The sequence below is a fragment of the Engraulis encrasicolus genome, chromosome 12 (assembly GCF_034702125.1).
Source record: "Engraulis encrasicolus isolate BLACKSEA-1 chromosome 12, IST_EnEncr_1.0, whole genome shotgun sequence".
Lineage (NCBI taxonomy): Eukaryota > Metazoa > Chordata > Actinopteri > Clupeiformes > Engraulidae > Engraulis > Engraulis encrasicolus.
In genome coordinates, this window is record NC_085868.1 from 942501 (window position 1) to 958680 (window position 16180).

At 45.2% G+C, this 16180-nt stretch overlaps 1 protein-coding gene across 1 annotated transcript in view; it reads left to right on the plus strand.

The window, feature by feature from the left end:
• The window catches only part of grip1 (glutamate receptor interacting protein 1), a 426493-nt gene that overhangs the window by 284642 nt on the left and 125671 nt on the right, over nucleotides 1-16180 (plus strand). The gene's annotated exons all lie outside the window — the stretch shown is intronic.

A 16180-nucleotide genomic window follows, 5' to 3' on the forward strand; every position in this document is an offset into this window, starting at 1 on the left:
CACACACACACACGTGCGTGGACGCCTACAACCGCAAACACAAGCTGAACAAGGACTACAAGAGCTCACGTAAGTCCAACATACACACGACACGAATGCCTGCACACACACATAAATAATACACAACTCACATATGCCTACGCGCGTACACACACGCACACGTGCGTGCACGCCTACAACCGCAAACACAAGCTGACTACAAGAGCTCACATAAGTCCAACATACACACGACACGAATGCATGCACACACACGTAATACACAACTCACACATGCCTACGTGCACACACACACACACGCGTGCGTGCACGCCTACAACCGCAAACACAAGCTGAAAAAGATGGACTACAAAAGCTCACGCAAGTCCAGCATAAACAATAATGCATGCACATGCACATATATTCAAAGAGCCATTAGACAGCCTAAAGAACTTGTAAGAAGGGCCTGCCTTTATATTCTGCTTCCGATTCGTTGACCTCTCGCGTTTTGGCCTTCTACCGAAAATCAAGTGTAGAAGGTGGGCTTTAACAGTCTTAAAGGTGCACTTACCAACTTACCACTAACATCAAATTCTAAGTAGGCTACTCATTATGACTGGGAAAATTGCACTTTTCATACATGAAAAGGTGGGTGTTCCTCATGGCCGCCATTTTGAAGTTCCAAAAATAGATATTGTAAGCTGGAAACCTTTGCTTAACTTCGAGTCAATATTATTCAGTATATATTCATGAAAAGAACAAATTTGGCAATAGGCAGCATAGTTTCAACGTACAGCATTGTTGCGATACCTACTCCTGCCACAATCCTACACAGTGCACCTTTTTTACTTGGAGATGAGATATGGAGGAACTGCTAGCACCTGCACACAGTACACTGCTGTAATAGTGGGAGGGATGAACGATAAAAGGCCTTGACCTTAGATAAAGGCGCTAATTGGACAAAGCTAGATTTTATAACTGTGTTCATTTCTTTTGCTCTTCCATACTCAACTCCTCTACCCTTCCCCTCTCCTCATTACATTTTCTCCTCCATATCCTCTCTTCTGCCCTTATCCCTCGTTCCTCTCCTCCTTCCTTTCTTTCTCTCTCCATCCTCCCCTCTCCTCTATCTCTCCTTTATTAGCACCGCCAGCACTTTTTTCCCCTCTTCCACCATTTTTGAGAAACTTTTCCATTTGTACGAAGGGCTGAGGTAAACAGAAATGGCCGCTTCCTATTGATTTCCTGTGTGGAGCAAGGCTAATGGATCTGTGCCGCTAGCCTGCTATAGCAGCTGTAAGGGAGCGCTCGTATCGGAGTTATCATATCGGCACACACGCCAGCTTGCACCCCACACACACACACACAAACACACACAAATACACACACACACAAATATATGTGTGTAAACACACACACACACACACACACACACATACAAACGATGGCTCCAAGTTATTCTATTAGCTCTTATAGTTTGTTATGGCTCAGCAAGAGTGAGTGGAATACAGACACACGAGCATCCATGTGCATTCAACAGGCACACACACACACACACACACACACACACACACACACACACACACACACACACACACACACACACACACACACACACACACACACACACACACACACACACACACACACACACACACACAGATTGGACAAGGTTTGTGCGTATGGTAGGTGGTTATGTGATTGGCGGATAGCACTGTAATATTTGTATAGGTGTAATATGAATCCTATCTGAGTTTGTGCTGCTGCTGCCAGTGTAAGCATGTCAGGCAGTAGGCAAGTCCGATGGCAAGGATGACAAGCAGGAAGTGATGTGGGTACAATAGAGACAGCAAGGGGTGAATCCTAGAATTTCATGTGGTGAACAGAAAGTGATGCAGATACCATAGAGATAGCAGACATTTCAGTCATGATGCGACAATGAGGTGACATCTCACATGATGTCAAACTATTGTGGGATCAATGGACCTTGAAAAGGACCTTTCAACTCCTGCAGTTGTTTATCCCACGTTTCCATACTGCCTCCGCAGGGACGCACCCCTGAACTGCTTGGCCAAGAGTTAACTTACGTATGTAGGCACAATGTCCCACACCCCTAAACCACTCCTCCTCCCCACTCCTCCTCCCCACCTGTCCCCCCTCACCTCACACGTGGTGTGCTAGTACAGTGTTTCCCAACCACTGTGCCGCGGCACACTAGTGTGCCGTGAGAGATCGTCAGGTGTGCCGTGGAAAATTCTTGTTTAAAAAAAAAAAAAAAAACCCGAATTCATTATTATCAGCAAATAATGCCAATATGTCATCCAGTAGTGTCTGCTGTTGACTGGCGTCCTAATCATGTAATAATTCCTTATCACTAGGTGGCAGCAGGTAGCGAATTGCATTGTAGTAGCTGTCAAAAGAAGGCAATAAATGCCGCGAGCTCGAGTCAATACAAAGACTTACATTTCATTTGGATTTAGGACTACCGGTACTTGTACGTGGGATGCAACGGCACCGATTCCATTGTGCTTGGTATGTAAACGAAACACCCTTCACAAAACAAGAGTGCATACGATTTTGTTGGCCTGCGTAAGCAGACAGAGAACCAAGCAACATTTATGAGGGAAAAAGGTAAACGAGAGAGCCCTTAAAGCTAGCTAGCTGAACTTGTAGCTAAATCAAAAAAAGTCACACAGTGGCAGAGACGCTACCTGCCTGCAAAGCCATTGCAAATGAGATGCTTGGACCTGAAGCGGTTAAAGAAATAGCCAAAGTCCCTCTCTCAAATAACACAAATTTCAGACATTGATGACATGTCTGCTGACATCGAAAGTGTGGTTTTGGGAAAGATCTGTATCCGTGAGAAATTTGTGTTGCAACTTGACGAGGCTGCGCAACTGGACATGCGCAACTCCTGGCCAATGTGCGTTTTGTGGATGGAGACGCAATCAGAGGAAACATTTTGCAAGGCATTGAACAGAGATTGATATTTATACATGCATATTCATATTGTAACAGTGAAATCTTTCCTAAATATCATTGCTACTGTCAGAATAAGCATTATTTTCTGTATTCCTGCTAATAGAATGCTTTTGGACAGAATAGCAATTTGTAAATAGTAGACCTAGGCCTACTTTGAAGTTTATAGCTTCCTTAAGAAGTGGACACGTTAAGTGCACTTTTTATTTGAAAGAGGAAATATAAAAGCTGATTTAAAAAAATACATTTTGTGTTTATTTGATTGCTATTCAAGACACTTTTATAAGAATGACTATATTGTTAATAGGCGGCTACTATAATTTGTTTTCATTATTTCATCATTTTTGGTTGGTGGTGTGCCGCGAGATTTTTTGAAGGGAAAAAGTGTGCCCTGGCTCAAAAAAGGTTGGGAAACACTGTGCTAGTAGATCAAACTGGTGCGAGCTCATCGTCTCGTGCAAATTTATAAATGCGCTGTGTTTAATACCACCCAAGTTGTGACGACATGTTCTCGCTGAAGTATTTTGTCAACGTCGATTGACACATGTCCATCCCAAATGCGCCTAATGATGGGTACCATAGAGACAACAAAGGATCAACCGGAAGTGATGCGGTTACCATAGAGACAGGAAGGGATGCCGGTAACATAGCCACAGCAGGAGGCCTAAGCACTGTAAGAATACTGGATCAAACATCTACAGAAAACAAGGCTCTGTCTTCTATTTGGTGTATGTTTTAGAAAGCAGTGTTTACTGTAGGTTCTATGAGGCCAACCAGAAAAGGGGTGTAACTTAGCCTCTCCGTCAAGACAGCTGGATGGAAAAGGAAGTGATGCAGGTACCCCTGGCACAGCAGGATGTTCCCTTCAGCGGAGAGTGCTGAGGCCTGTCAGTAGCTAGAGAGGAGGGAGGGAGTATTGATTCACAGCAAGGTGCCATCTCTATCTCCGCTCCAGGGAAACACCTGCACCGAGTAGTGGAGCTGAGCGCAGACACAGAGCATAAGGCAAAAATGATAACCATCATACGTAAATTTGCTCTATAAAATATGGTCTGGTGTGTACAATGAGAGCTACTCATAATACAATAGCGATTAATTAAAAATAAAAGAAATGAAAATGATTCATTTTTTGACCATTTAATGCACATACCAAGCAATTTCCATGAGTCTTCAAGGTGTTTTCGAGCTGCACATTCAAAAGGCCAATCATGGTACAGTCAAGAAAACATGGTGAAAAATCATGTGTCCTACTGTAATCTGGAAGTAATTAAGTCATTAATTGAACTGCAACTTCTGTTTTAATCTAGGTCTAACTGTCTGTGTGTGTGTAACCACTATGGAAACAACTATGGTTCTCATGGAGTTCAGCCTGAGTGTAGTGTGGTGGTTCTGATATACTGTATGATCCGTAGCAGAGACAGATTACGAGAGGGGTTCAGGGACAAAAAAGTGTCTGCAGTGTCCTCAATATTTGCCTGGTAAAATATTTTATGATCCAATAAATTGCAAATTTGCGGTAAAAAAAAAAAAACCCTGGTATAAATACTCAAAAGAGCCCATAAGTCCTTTAAGGTTTATGCTGGAAGACAAGACACAATAAATCAATTTGGAAGTAGGTTATAGATCTTTTGTCTGTCTTTTTTTTTATCGAATAAAATGTTCACAGGCACCCCCGTTGGCTAAAACAAAAACATGAAATGTTTTGATTGATTTTTTGTGGATATTGTTTATAGGATATGCGTCCTCCCTGGAAGACTGTGGAAAAGTGCAGCTTCAAATACGGGCTATGGTTATTATTTAATGCCCGTGGCTGAACTGTTGAACTTTAACTGCCCACATCTCCTTTAGTTTCCTATTTTGAGCTTTTTTGCTTTTACATCTTATGTCTTCTCCGCAGTTTTGAGTGCAGTTTTTGTTTGTCCTTTTTTGCCATTACCTTGTGAAATTGCAATCAATGCGCGCTCAACCATTTCATACCTGTAGGTAGAAATGGCCCACCCTGCTGAGAAGCATACTAGCTGAAATGGCTTGGCGGTGTTTACACTTTCTATATATCACACATTTTTATTTGTTTGGACATTACATTTGAATAGATGTCCTGCCAGCCTCGTTGTCTCCAACGTCATCATCCTCTTCCTGTCGTTTAGTATTCTGTACGTGTGCCACGGGGCTCACAGAGCTCAGTGGAGGGGTGTGTGTGTGTGTGTGTGTGTGTGTGTGTGTGTGTGTGTGTGTGTGTGTGTGTGTGTGTGTGTGTGTGTGTGTGTGTGTGTGTGTGTGTGTGTGTGTGTGTGTGTGTGTGTGTGTAGCTCTCTGGGTTTGCAGAGCGTGGTGGAAGAAATCACACCTCTGGCTCGGACGTAATGAGATCCTGAAAGATATTTGGCATTGTTCAGCCGAGCGAAGACCCCCTAAGCCAAGCCGCGCAGCTCACAGACACTAAGCTAGACATAAGCACACACGTGCGCACACACGCACGTCAACACACACACACACATGCACACACATGCATGTACTCAGACGCAGGTTAACACACGTGCGCACAGGCTCATACACAAGCACACGCACTTTGACACAGAAACACACACAGTCATGCGCTCTCCCGCACGCACGCACACGCGCACACACACACACACACACACACACACGCGCGCGCGCGCACACATGCGCACACACACACACACACACACACACACACACACACACACACACACACACACACACACACACAGACACACACACACACACACACACAGACACACACACACACACACACACACACACACACACACACACACACACACACACACACACACACACACACACACACACACACACACACGTCCACCGTGCTCATCCCTTCTCACCTCTGCTTGCTTGCCGTAATTAGCCCAATGTCACATCCACGCGCCAGTTAGCTCCTGAGGAGGATTCACCAGCATGAGCTGCACGGTGGGGATGGGAGTATCTTTAGCATTCACGACCAGACTTGGGATGGGGGGGGGGTGCTGTTCCAGTGTCTTCACTAGCAGGTTGAGGATGGTTGGTTTGCAGTAGTCAGCTGGGCTCTAAACGAACACCCACCAACCAATGCTGGTGATAATTCAAACTTGCCATTTTTGCTGATAGTGAGTGTATGTGTGGCTTGTAAGATTTTACATCTACTAGCCAAATTGGCTAGTGATAAAGAAAAGGTAATTTAGAGCCATGATAGACAGTATGGGCAGCCATGGTGTTAATGACTAGGGAGTTGGACTGTAGATCACAGGGTTGCAAGTTAAATCCCCACGGCTCCCTTCCTTCCTGCATGGCTGAAGTGCCCTTTAGCAAGACACATCCCCACACTGCTCCAGGGACTTTAACCTGTACCCTGTAAATAACTAAGTCGTTTTGAATGAAATCATCAGCTAAGTGTAATGTGATGTAATGTCAGTAAGAGATCTAGTTGTGGACATTCAAGAAAGAGGGTTGTAGGTGTGTATCAGTGTTTCAATAGAAGGTTCGGGGGAGCGTTCTGTATTCAGACATAGTTTTCACTCACTTGGCAACATTGGAGGTTTCTATACAGGGGTGGGCTAAGTGGAGCATTTTCAGCTTTCTGCATATTCATTGGTCAATGATATTGTTTTGGGCTCATATATGTCAGGTGGTAAAACCACAGCTAAAGCCCAAAAAATAAGTAGTAATTGTTATTGTACTGCAACGAATAGGCTTCTTAGGTAATTCACCAAAAACGAAGCAAAACACAATCCATACATACTCTGGCATTAGCTGTGGTTGAACCACCCTTATATGTGCTTACTACTAAAATGTCATTGACTCATTGGCAGTTGTGGGGGTTGGAAGTATATCGGTGAAGACTCTGATAGTCTCGTCTGTGGAAGTGGAAAAGGTGTGACTCGTCTTAATATGCAGCCACTGGCTGTCGGCCATTTTGAAGGTTGCTTTCCATCTTTTCCTGTCTCTCAATAGTCTGATTCTTTGCTTTTTATTGTATTGTATTGGCCTCTGTTGGTTGTTTTCTGTGCTTCTTGATTCCCTTTCTTCCTTTTCTGTTTCTGATTATTTTTTTCTTCCTGTCCTGTTTCTGTTGTCAAATTAAAGCTTCAGTTGGCTGCTGGTCTATAGGGGTTGCTATGACGCCCACTCAGGAGTTGGTCCTGATCAGGACAGAGGCAGGGGGTGTTTGCAATGATTGAGCTGTAATTTGATCTTGGGACACATTGTGTGTGGACTCACACACACACACACACAGAAAGGTTCACATACAGAGCTTTCACACACAGAGGTACACACATACATACACACACACACACACACACACACACACACACACACACACACACACACACACACACACACACACACACACACACACACACACACACACACACACACACACACACATAGACACACACACAAACGCACACACACCTGAAACAGCTCCCTAATCACCCTGTCTTGGAGCCCTGGAGGGGGAGAGGGGACTGGGCGTGTTATGGGAGGCACGAGGCGATAAGAGTCATGGTGAAGAAGTGACAGATGAACTCAGGAAAGAGGGAGAAGGGAGCGTCTTCTTCCTCACTCTACACTCTCTCCATCTCTTCTGCACTTGGCGTGATGCCAAAAATCACACACTCAAACACACTCGAACAGACAGTTGAAGAGTGTGCTAGAACGGCAAGTGGCTATTATTGACCACTGGAGGTATTGTGTCCCGTGAGGAGGTTGTGGGGTTTGAGCGTGACTGAAAATTGAAAAACAAGCCAATTGTACCTTGCCTGGTTTGACGTCAGTTGGACAAAATAAGACCAACAACCGTTGAGTCTATAATCAGAAAAAAGAAAGAAACACTTTTCTTTGAGAACAGCTTGTTCTGCCACAGTGTGGTGTTGAGTACAGCTGGCTTTAATTGAAACGCGGAACACGTCCGAGACTGGGCCTGCCGTGTGTGATGTGCTGTGCGTGTGGATAAACAAGAGCTTCAGCATCAAAGGACAGACAGAAACCTGCTTGTTGTCTCTTAGCACAGAATAGAAAAAGAAGATGGCCACAACACAACACAATGCAATACAATGTTTTATTGTCACAAGGAGGGAAATAATCATTTGAAGCCAACGCATACAAGGAGTAAAAAGAAATGCATAAGCAGTGGCATAGAATTGAAAAATCGCACCTAAAGTGTGTAAACACATATCAACACCTCCATGAGCTGAATAAACACACCATCCAGATAGGGGTGTGCATGCATTGTGATAGTATTGCATCGTGTGTATCGTGATGCGCATCGAATTGTGAACCCCTTGCCAATACCCACCTCCATATCCAGAGACTTTCATAACCCTGTGAGTCAGGGAGGAAAGAGGAGGTGGGGGAAGGTGAATAGAAGGAAAGCAGAGCAGTCATGGGAAAGCGGTTAGGGCATCAGACTTGTATCCCAAAGGTTGCTGGTTCGACTCCTGACCTGCCAAGTTTGTGGATGGAGTAATTAACCAGTGCTCTCCCCCATCATCCTCCATGACTGAGGTACTTAAATGCAATTTGTTTGTGTGCAGTGAGCACTGTGTGCTGTGGAGTGATGTGTCACAATGACGATGGGATTTGGGATTTTCCAAGGTGGGCTTCCACTTTCACTACAAAGGAGGAAAGGGGAGGAATAAAAGGAGGATCGATGAGACAAGAAGGAGGCGAGAGGGTCGTAGAAAAAAGAAGAGGCGGAAGAGAGATGGAGGAGAGATAGAAGAGGATACAAGACGGGGTCAGGAGGGATAGAAGAGGTCAAATGGATGGAAAAGGAATGTGACTGAAGGAGACGCAGGTGGAGAGAAGGATGAAAAGAGGGAGGAGCATAGGAGGTGAGAGAAGGAGGTAAAACGAGGGAAGAAAGAAAGGAGAGCGAAAGGTTAGTTCATCAGCTGAGTGGACACTCTGATCGAGATTGATTGACAGCCAGGACGCGGCAAGAGCACTGAAGGTAACACGGCCGGCAAGAACGGTGGATAGGCGCGCGCGCACGCGCACACACACACACACACACACACACACACACACACACACACACACACACACACACACACACACACACACACACACACACACACACACACACACACACACACACACACACACACACACACACACAGCTAAGAGATAATAAGGCTCTCCAGAGGCAAAGCAGTGTGACGGAGAGAGAGATGGGGGGATGAGGAAGAGAATGTGAAAGAGAGGAAGGGATAAAAAAAGCGAGGGAGGAAAGGATAATGGGCTAGTGGTGAAGGAGGAGGCGATTGCGGGGAAAAGGAGAGGATGAGAGGCTTTAGAGGTGCATTAGGTTAGGGGCTGTGTGTGTGTGTGTGTGTGTGTGTGTGTGTGTGTGTGTTTGTGTTTGTGTGTGTGTGTGTGTGTGTGTGTGTGTGTGTGCGCGCGAGTGTGTGTGTGTGTGCGTGTGCGTGCGCGCGTGTGTGTGTGTGTGTGTGTGTGTGTGTGTGTGTGTGTGTGTGTGTGTGTGTGTGTGTGTGTGTGTGTGTGTGTGACTGTCTAGCAGGGGGATTGTTGCTGCAAAGTCACCTGTCTGTCTGTGTCTGGATTCAACTGTTGCTAGCAAGGAACTGCAGCCGTCAGCAAGTGCAGTGCGTGTGTGAGTGTTTGGGGGTGTATTGCTGAAACCCAGCCAAGTGCATGGCAACAGAGGAAGGAGAGAAACACCTTCCCCACAAACCACCTGATACTATCTGCTGCCATCCCAGACTTAACTTGTCTACTACATTCAGTCGCATTCACACACACACACACACACACACACACACACACACACACACACACACACACACACACACACACACACACACACACACACACACACACACACACACACACACACACACACACACACACACACACACACACACACACACACAGAGTTTTCACCTTACCCGTGTCATCCTTGTCATAATCCCTTGTGGCATATTTCACTTTCACTGACCTTTCTGGGCCCATTGTAGCACAGGGATTTGAATAAGCAAGGCACCTTCCTCGTGACATCAATCAAACCTCATCACTCACATCACCATGCCACCTGCAAGAACTGAATGTGAATTGCAGGACACATTGATCATTGACACTTCCAACGCACATGCAGCCGCGGGTCCATCCCTGGGCTAGACCTGTCTGAGGGTCACTGTCGCATCAACCGGACGCTTCTGCGTTCCACGGCTGGGACGTCAGAGGTAACTTGCCTTCATCCCCCTAAAGGCGGATTCATAGTTAACATAACTGGCGCTAACCTCATTCATACCTCCCTGGCGACGATGGCGTGCGCTCAAAATGACGTCACACGCCCCTCCGCAAGCTGCCGCGGCGCGAGGTCGTGCACCCCACATTTTTTGTAACTTGGCGCGCGCCACCAGCGACCATGCATGTAGGCAGACAAAGCAGGAGTTGCGAAGAGATATGGCTACAGCTACTGTACTACAGAATGGACCCTGCATCATTTTGAGGATAATAAAATGTCTTACAGAGTTCTTTTATCTTCTCCCTTTAATGTTGTTCAGTGAAACAATTGTTTACTTTGTTCAGAAGCATGTTGTGTTTGGCAATCTATTTATAAATTCTGCAAATTCTTAATTCATAAGTCAGACGTTCAGTAGCCCTACAGCAGCCGTGTTTGGCTTTCTATTTTTAGACATCTCTAGAACTCCCGCTGCGAGTTGCGACAGATTCTGCCGTGTCTCTCATGAACAGCAGAGGGCACACTTCCGAAAATGCAAGCAAAAGCCTGTAAATGGCGCTTTTGACTATGAATGGTCTGCCACATTTTAATGGTTCTCGCGCCAAATGCGCCAAATTACACACGTAAAGTATGCAAAGCCCTTAAGAGCAGACCCGGACTGTGGCTCTGTCACCCCTCCCTTGTCTCAGTCGAACTGCAGGCGTCCTCCCCATGCTCATGCCACTAAGCTGCAATGGTTAAGGCCAGGCTTTTAGCTAGGGGGGCGTCTGGGCGTCTTTTCGACGCCCTATTTTGAAAATAACAAAAATTTGGACGCCCTACTTTTTTAGTAGGACTCCCTAAAGACGTCCTATTTTTTCCACTTTGTCCGCGTTAACCATGCTGATGTTCAAAATTCGCTGAGTCCGAGCTTTCCCACGATGGACGATTTTTATTTACACCGCCATTTTGGAAGTTTTAGAAGATAAAATATAAACTAGACTGCCTGTGCAGTCGCCTTCGACTGCTTAAGGTATATCCCCGAAACGCGACGCTTCCAGTCCCCCATCATTCCTACCACTCCCGTCCACCATTTCGTAACCGTATATGATACATACAGACGTGACATGACGTGCATAGGCTTAAAACCAAATGACTATTGAGAAAATGAAGCAAAAAATGGGGCAAATGGTAATACTGTTTTAATGGTTCAGTGGATATACCACATTAGGTACAGTGTAATAACCAGTGTAACAATATTTAATACAATGTAATTTTTTTTACTTACATCATGTGTTTGTGCGTAAGTGGTATTACATGGTATTGCATATTGTTACACTGGTATTACACTATATTACATGGTATTGCATACTGTTACACTCGTTATTACACTGTACCTGATATTGCATATTGTTACACTGGTATTACACTAGTATTACATGGTATTAAATATTGTTACATTGGTTATTACACTGTACCTAATATGGTAGATTCACTGAAATGGTGAACCATTAAAATAAGGTGTTACCGGGCAAATCAATCCACCCAGTCAGAAGTTATGGGCCAAATGAAAATTCCGCCATTTTGAAAGTGTTGTCTTCCAAACTCGAATGAGTTCATGAACCTACCCTAGAGCATTCACACACCAAATCCGGGACAAATCCATCCACCCGGTCAGAAGTTATGGACCAAACAATAATTCGGCCATCTTGAATTCAGCCATCTTGAAAGTGTTGACCTCCCAACTCGAAGCAGTTCATGAACCTACCCTAGAGCATTCACACACCAAATCTGGGACAAATCCATCCACCCGGTCAGAAGTTATGGACCAAACAATAATTCGGCCATCTTGAATTCAGCCATCTTGAAAGTGTTGACCTCCCAACTCGAAGCAGTTCATGAACCTACCCTAGAGCATTCACACACCAAATCTGGGACAAATCCATCCACCCGGTCAGGAGTTATGGACCAAACAAAAATTCAGCCATCTTGAATTCAGCCATCTTGAAAGTGTTGACCTCCAAACTCGAATCAGTTCATGAACCTGCCCTAGAGCATTCACCCAAAAAATCTGGGACAAATCCAAACATCCGTTCAAAAGTTATCGCGTTAACACGAAAGACCTTACGCGGCGGACGCGGCGGCGGACGCGGCGGACGCGGACGCGGCGGCGGCGCACGCAAAACCATTACATCCCCGACGCTCCGCGTTTCGGGGATATAAATAGTTCTACACCTAACCGGCTAGCGTTGTAACGAGTGCCTTCCAGCATGTTTCAGTGTAAAATTCCACCGCGTTTCAAAACACGCATTTCGTAGCGTCATTAATTTATCAACTTCCATCTGTTTAGCGATCTCTAATGAGTAACAAACATCACTTGCAGATAGGCTGTTTCAATTCATAGACGTTTATTTGGTTAGAAATACTGTGTAAAACATTTCTGTAACATGTAACAGACTAGGTCACCGGCATGCTGCCACTTCCTTGTTCAGCAACAAGTGAATGTTCCAATCTGAGTAAAATAGAGGGGGTGTCCGCCGTTTGGCAGACCAAACCATTATGAGCAGGGGTGTTTTTACTGGTGGGATTCTTTGTAATGTATTTTATAATATGAAAATAAGAAAATGGTTTTACTTGTCTATGTGTTTTGTTTGCATTTCTTTGGTTTGTTATTTTGGGCTTTTGTTTGTTATTTAGTTGCACACATGCCTCCCCCCAGTCCAGCCTTACTATTGGTACAATTTTTTTTTAACAAAGGCAAAAACACTAGGTTGTGTTGGTCACAATTTGCTCCTCAAATTGCAGGAAATTGCGTTTGAGAGCATTAGAAGTGTAAAAATGTTGCGGGGGAGAATACCCCAAGATCGCCCTAAAACACTTGTGCCTGCGGGTCGAGGCACCGCGGCACGCGGCAAAGCACAAATGACAGGTTAAAAAAAGTTAGACACCCTAAAAAAAAATCCTGCCTAAAAGCCTGGTTGAGGGTGAACATTGTGCTCATCCTAGGAGAAGGTGCAGCACAAAGGCTGACTGTAAGCTTGGAGTGAGGAGTCTGCACACTTTTTTATTTTATTTTTATTTTTTATTCCATGGCAGGATGAGAGTCTGATGAAGACAATGGTCGAAACGTAACCCTGCCAAAGAAAAAAAGGATTCTACTCCTCACCCCACTTCTGACCTCCAAGTTTTCATTTTATCTTTTGAAAAATGTTGAAATGATATTGATATTCCAATGATTTTATAATAATATTAAAATAATATATTCTGGCAGCCATCACCACTTGCCATGCCTTGTCTTTGGTAACGGCAGCTTTAAGACATTCATAAAAGGCCTAAATCATAAAGAATGATCCTGACGTTTGGAATATGGAGTGAAATTAGAAAGAGAGGACGTTTGTCACAAGTGATCATTCATTCTGCTCGCTGTCCTCACTCAGAAGCTGACACACACACGCACACACACACACACACACACACACACACACACACACACACACACACACACACACACACACACACACACACACACACACACACACACACACACACACACACACACACACACACAGGCACGCACGCACACACACACGCACACACGCACACACGCACACACAAAGAGACATTCATCAGTCATCCAGCCATCAGTCTTTTGTGTTGCCCTCTGCTGCTGATAGGAGACAGATATCTCCAATAGAGGAGGGACAGATTGTCTCTCTGAAAATGAATGTCTCAGCTGCACACTAAGCTAAAAAGAAGTTTCACAGAAAGAGGGATTTATTTTTAACTTTTGTTAAACCATTTGCTTTCAGGCTCTTGTACCCGTTAGCTGGTGTTGAGTTTGTGGAAATCATGGTACTTTCCATGTGTATTCTTCCTGAACATGTGTGTTGATGAACAGGGAGATACAGTGTTATAAGTGTTTCGCTTAACAAGGTATCGTGTAGGAAAGTGTGTGTGTGTGTGTCAGTGTGTGAGTGCATAAGTGAATGTGCTTGTGGAACTAGCAGCCATAAGCCTTCAGGAAGAGATGTGTTTTAAGGTGTTGTTTAAACATGGCCAGAGAAGGGGAATTCTGGATGTGGTCGGGCAGATTGTTCCAAAGAATAGGAGCAGCTACATGGAAGGTTCTGTCACTAGTGGCCTTGAGCCTGGTAGGAGGGACGACCAGCTGGCCCTTGGAAGAGGACCACAGGGATCTTGAGGGGTCATAGGGGTGAATGAGGTCTGTGAGGTAGTGGGGTGCCAGACCATGGAGGGACTTTTAGATTGTATTTGTTGCTGTGTGACAAAATGTGTTTTTGCACTGTCACTAGGATAGCGGTTGTCAATTGGAATAGAAGCTTCACTTTTTTATTTGAATTTTTGGAGGGATTTATGTGCCTTTATTTGACAGTGACAGTGACAACAAGCAAGTGGATGAGTGGGAGAGAGAGAGAAGAGACAGGGTTGGGAACCTATGCGCCTGCAAGCCCAAACGTGCGGCGCTTAGTGAGAAACTGCCCTTTTTGTTCGTCTCTGTGTTGTCGACATGTGTGTGTGTAGATTAGCAAGTGTGTGAGTAAGGGAGTCAGCTCAGTCCAAGCTCATAAAGAGAGCAGTGTCAAGCCTGCAGTGTGGCTCTAAATGAAAGGGAAGCAGTACAAAGCTGCCATAAAGGAGCTGCTAATGCGGGAGCTAATCATGACTATGGGCTTTAATAGCACAGCCCTGGGCACTGCGGAACAGCGGGCGAGGAGAGCGAGCTCAACACTGAGCACGGCATCCATCTCTACGACGCTGCACTCCCACACACCTCTCGTATGCCACTGAGGACACATACACACACAGTGCACGCATGCACAGGCATAGATGCACATGCACACACACACACACGCACGCGCACGCACGCACACACACACACACACACACACACACACACACACACACACACACACACACACACACACACACACACACAAAGACAGGCTGGCTGGCACCCAAACAAATACATACACACACACTTCAAGCAGAGTGTTAGAGGGTAGGGTTTTAAGATTATTCACACCAATCCACACGCGCACGCACACACACACACGCACGCATGCACACACACACACACACACACACACACACACACACACACACACACACACACACACACACACACACACACACACACTCCATCACAACCAGCTATCTTTTTGGCAGCTCTCATATGCTACGCACATGCACACGCACATGCACACGCACACGCACACGCACACGCACACGCACACGCACACGCACACACAAACATCCTACAGCAGGACAAGGACAGGACAAGCCTTCAGGATTCATCCCAACCCCAAAAAAGAACAGCACTTCAAAGGCTTACATCTTCCCTTTTTTCTGCTCCGTCATTTCATGGAGCTAATCCTCTTTCTTAAGATGAAAGACATTTTTGTTCCTTTTTTGTTGTTTTTGAAGGGGTGGGGTGGGGAGGGTGTCCAAGACGCTTCTTGTTGATAGTGTTGTTGTGGCTGTCATTGTCAAGTTTGGGAAGTGATAGCGGAGTCTGCTAATTGTCTGAGGCCTCATATCACCTGTGTGTGTGTGCGTGTGCGTGTGCATGTGTGGGTGTGCATGTGTGTGTGTGCGTGTGAACTGAGAATTTCTTTGCACATTAAAAGGTACAGTAGCGTATGCAGCATAATGTTGTCTGTAAGTATGTAACAAGCAATACTTCTTCAGAGGCAAGGCGGGGGGGGGGGGGTTGGCGGGTATCGGCAAGTCAAGGGTAGCATCAGCAACTACATGTTGAAATTGGCAGGAATTGGCAGAAGGAGCAAACATTTCAGATGCTACTCCAATGTAGGTACTCTGAATTCTCTTTTAAGAACCACTGAACTTCGTGTACTAATACAGTGTTTCCCAACCTTTTTTGTGCCAGGGCACACTTTTTCCCTTGAAAATTTTTTGCGGCACACCACCAACCAAAAATGATGAAATAATGAAAACAAATTATAGTAGCCGCCTAACAATATAATCATTCTTATAAAA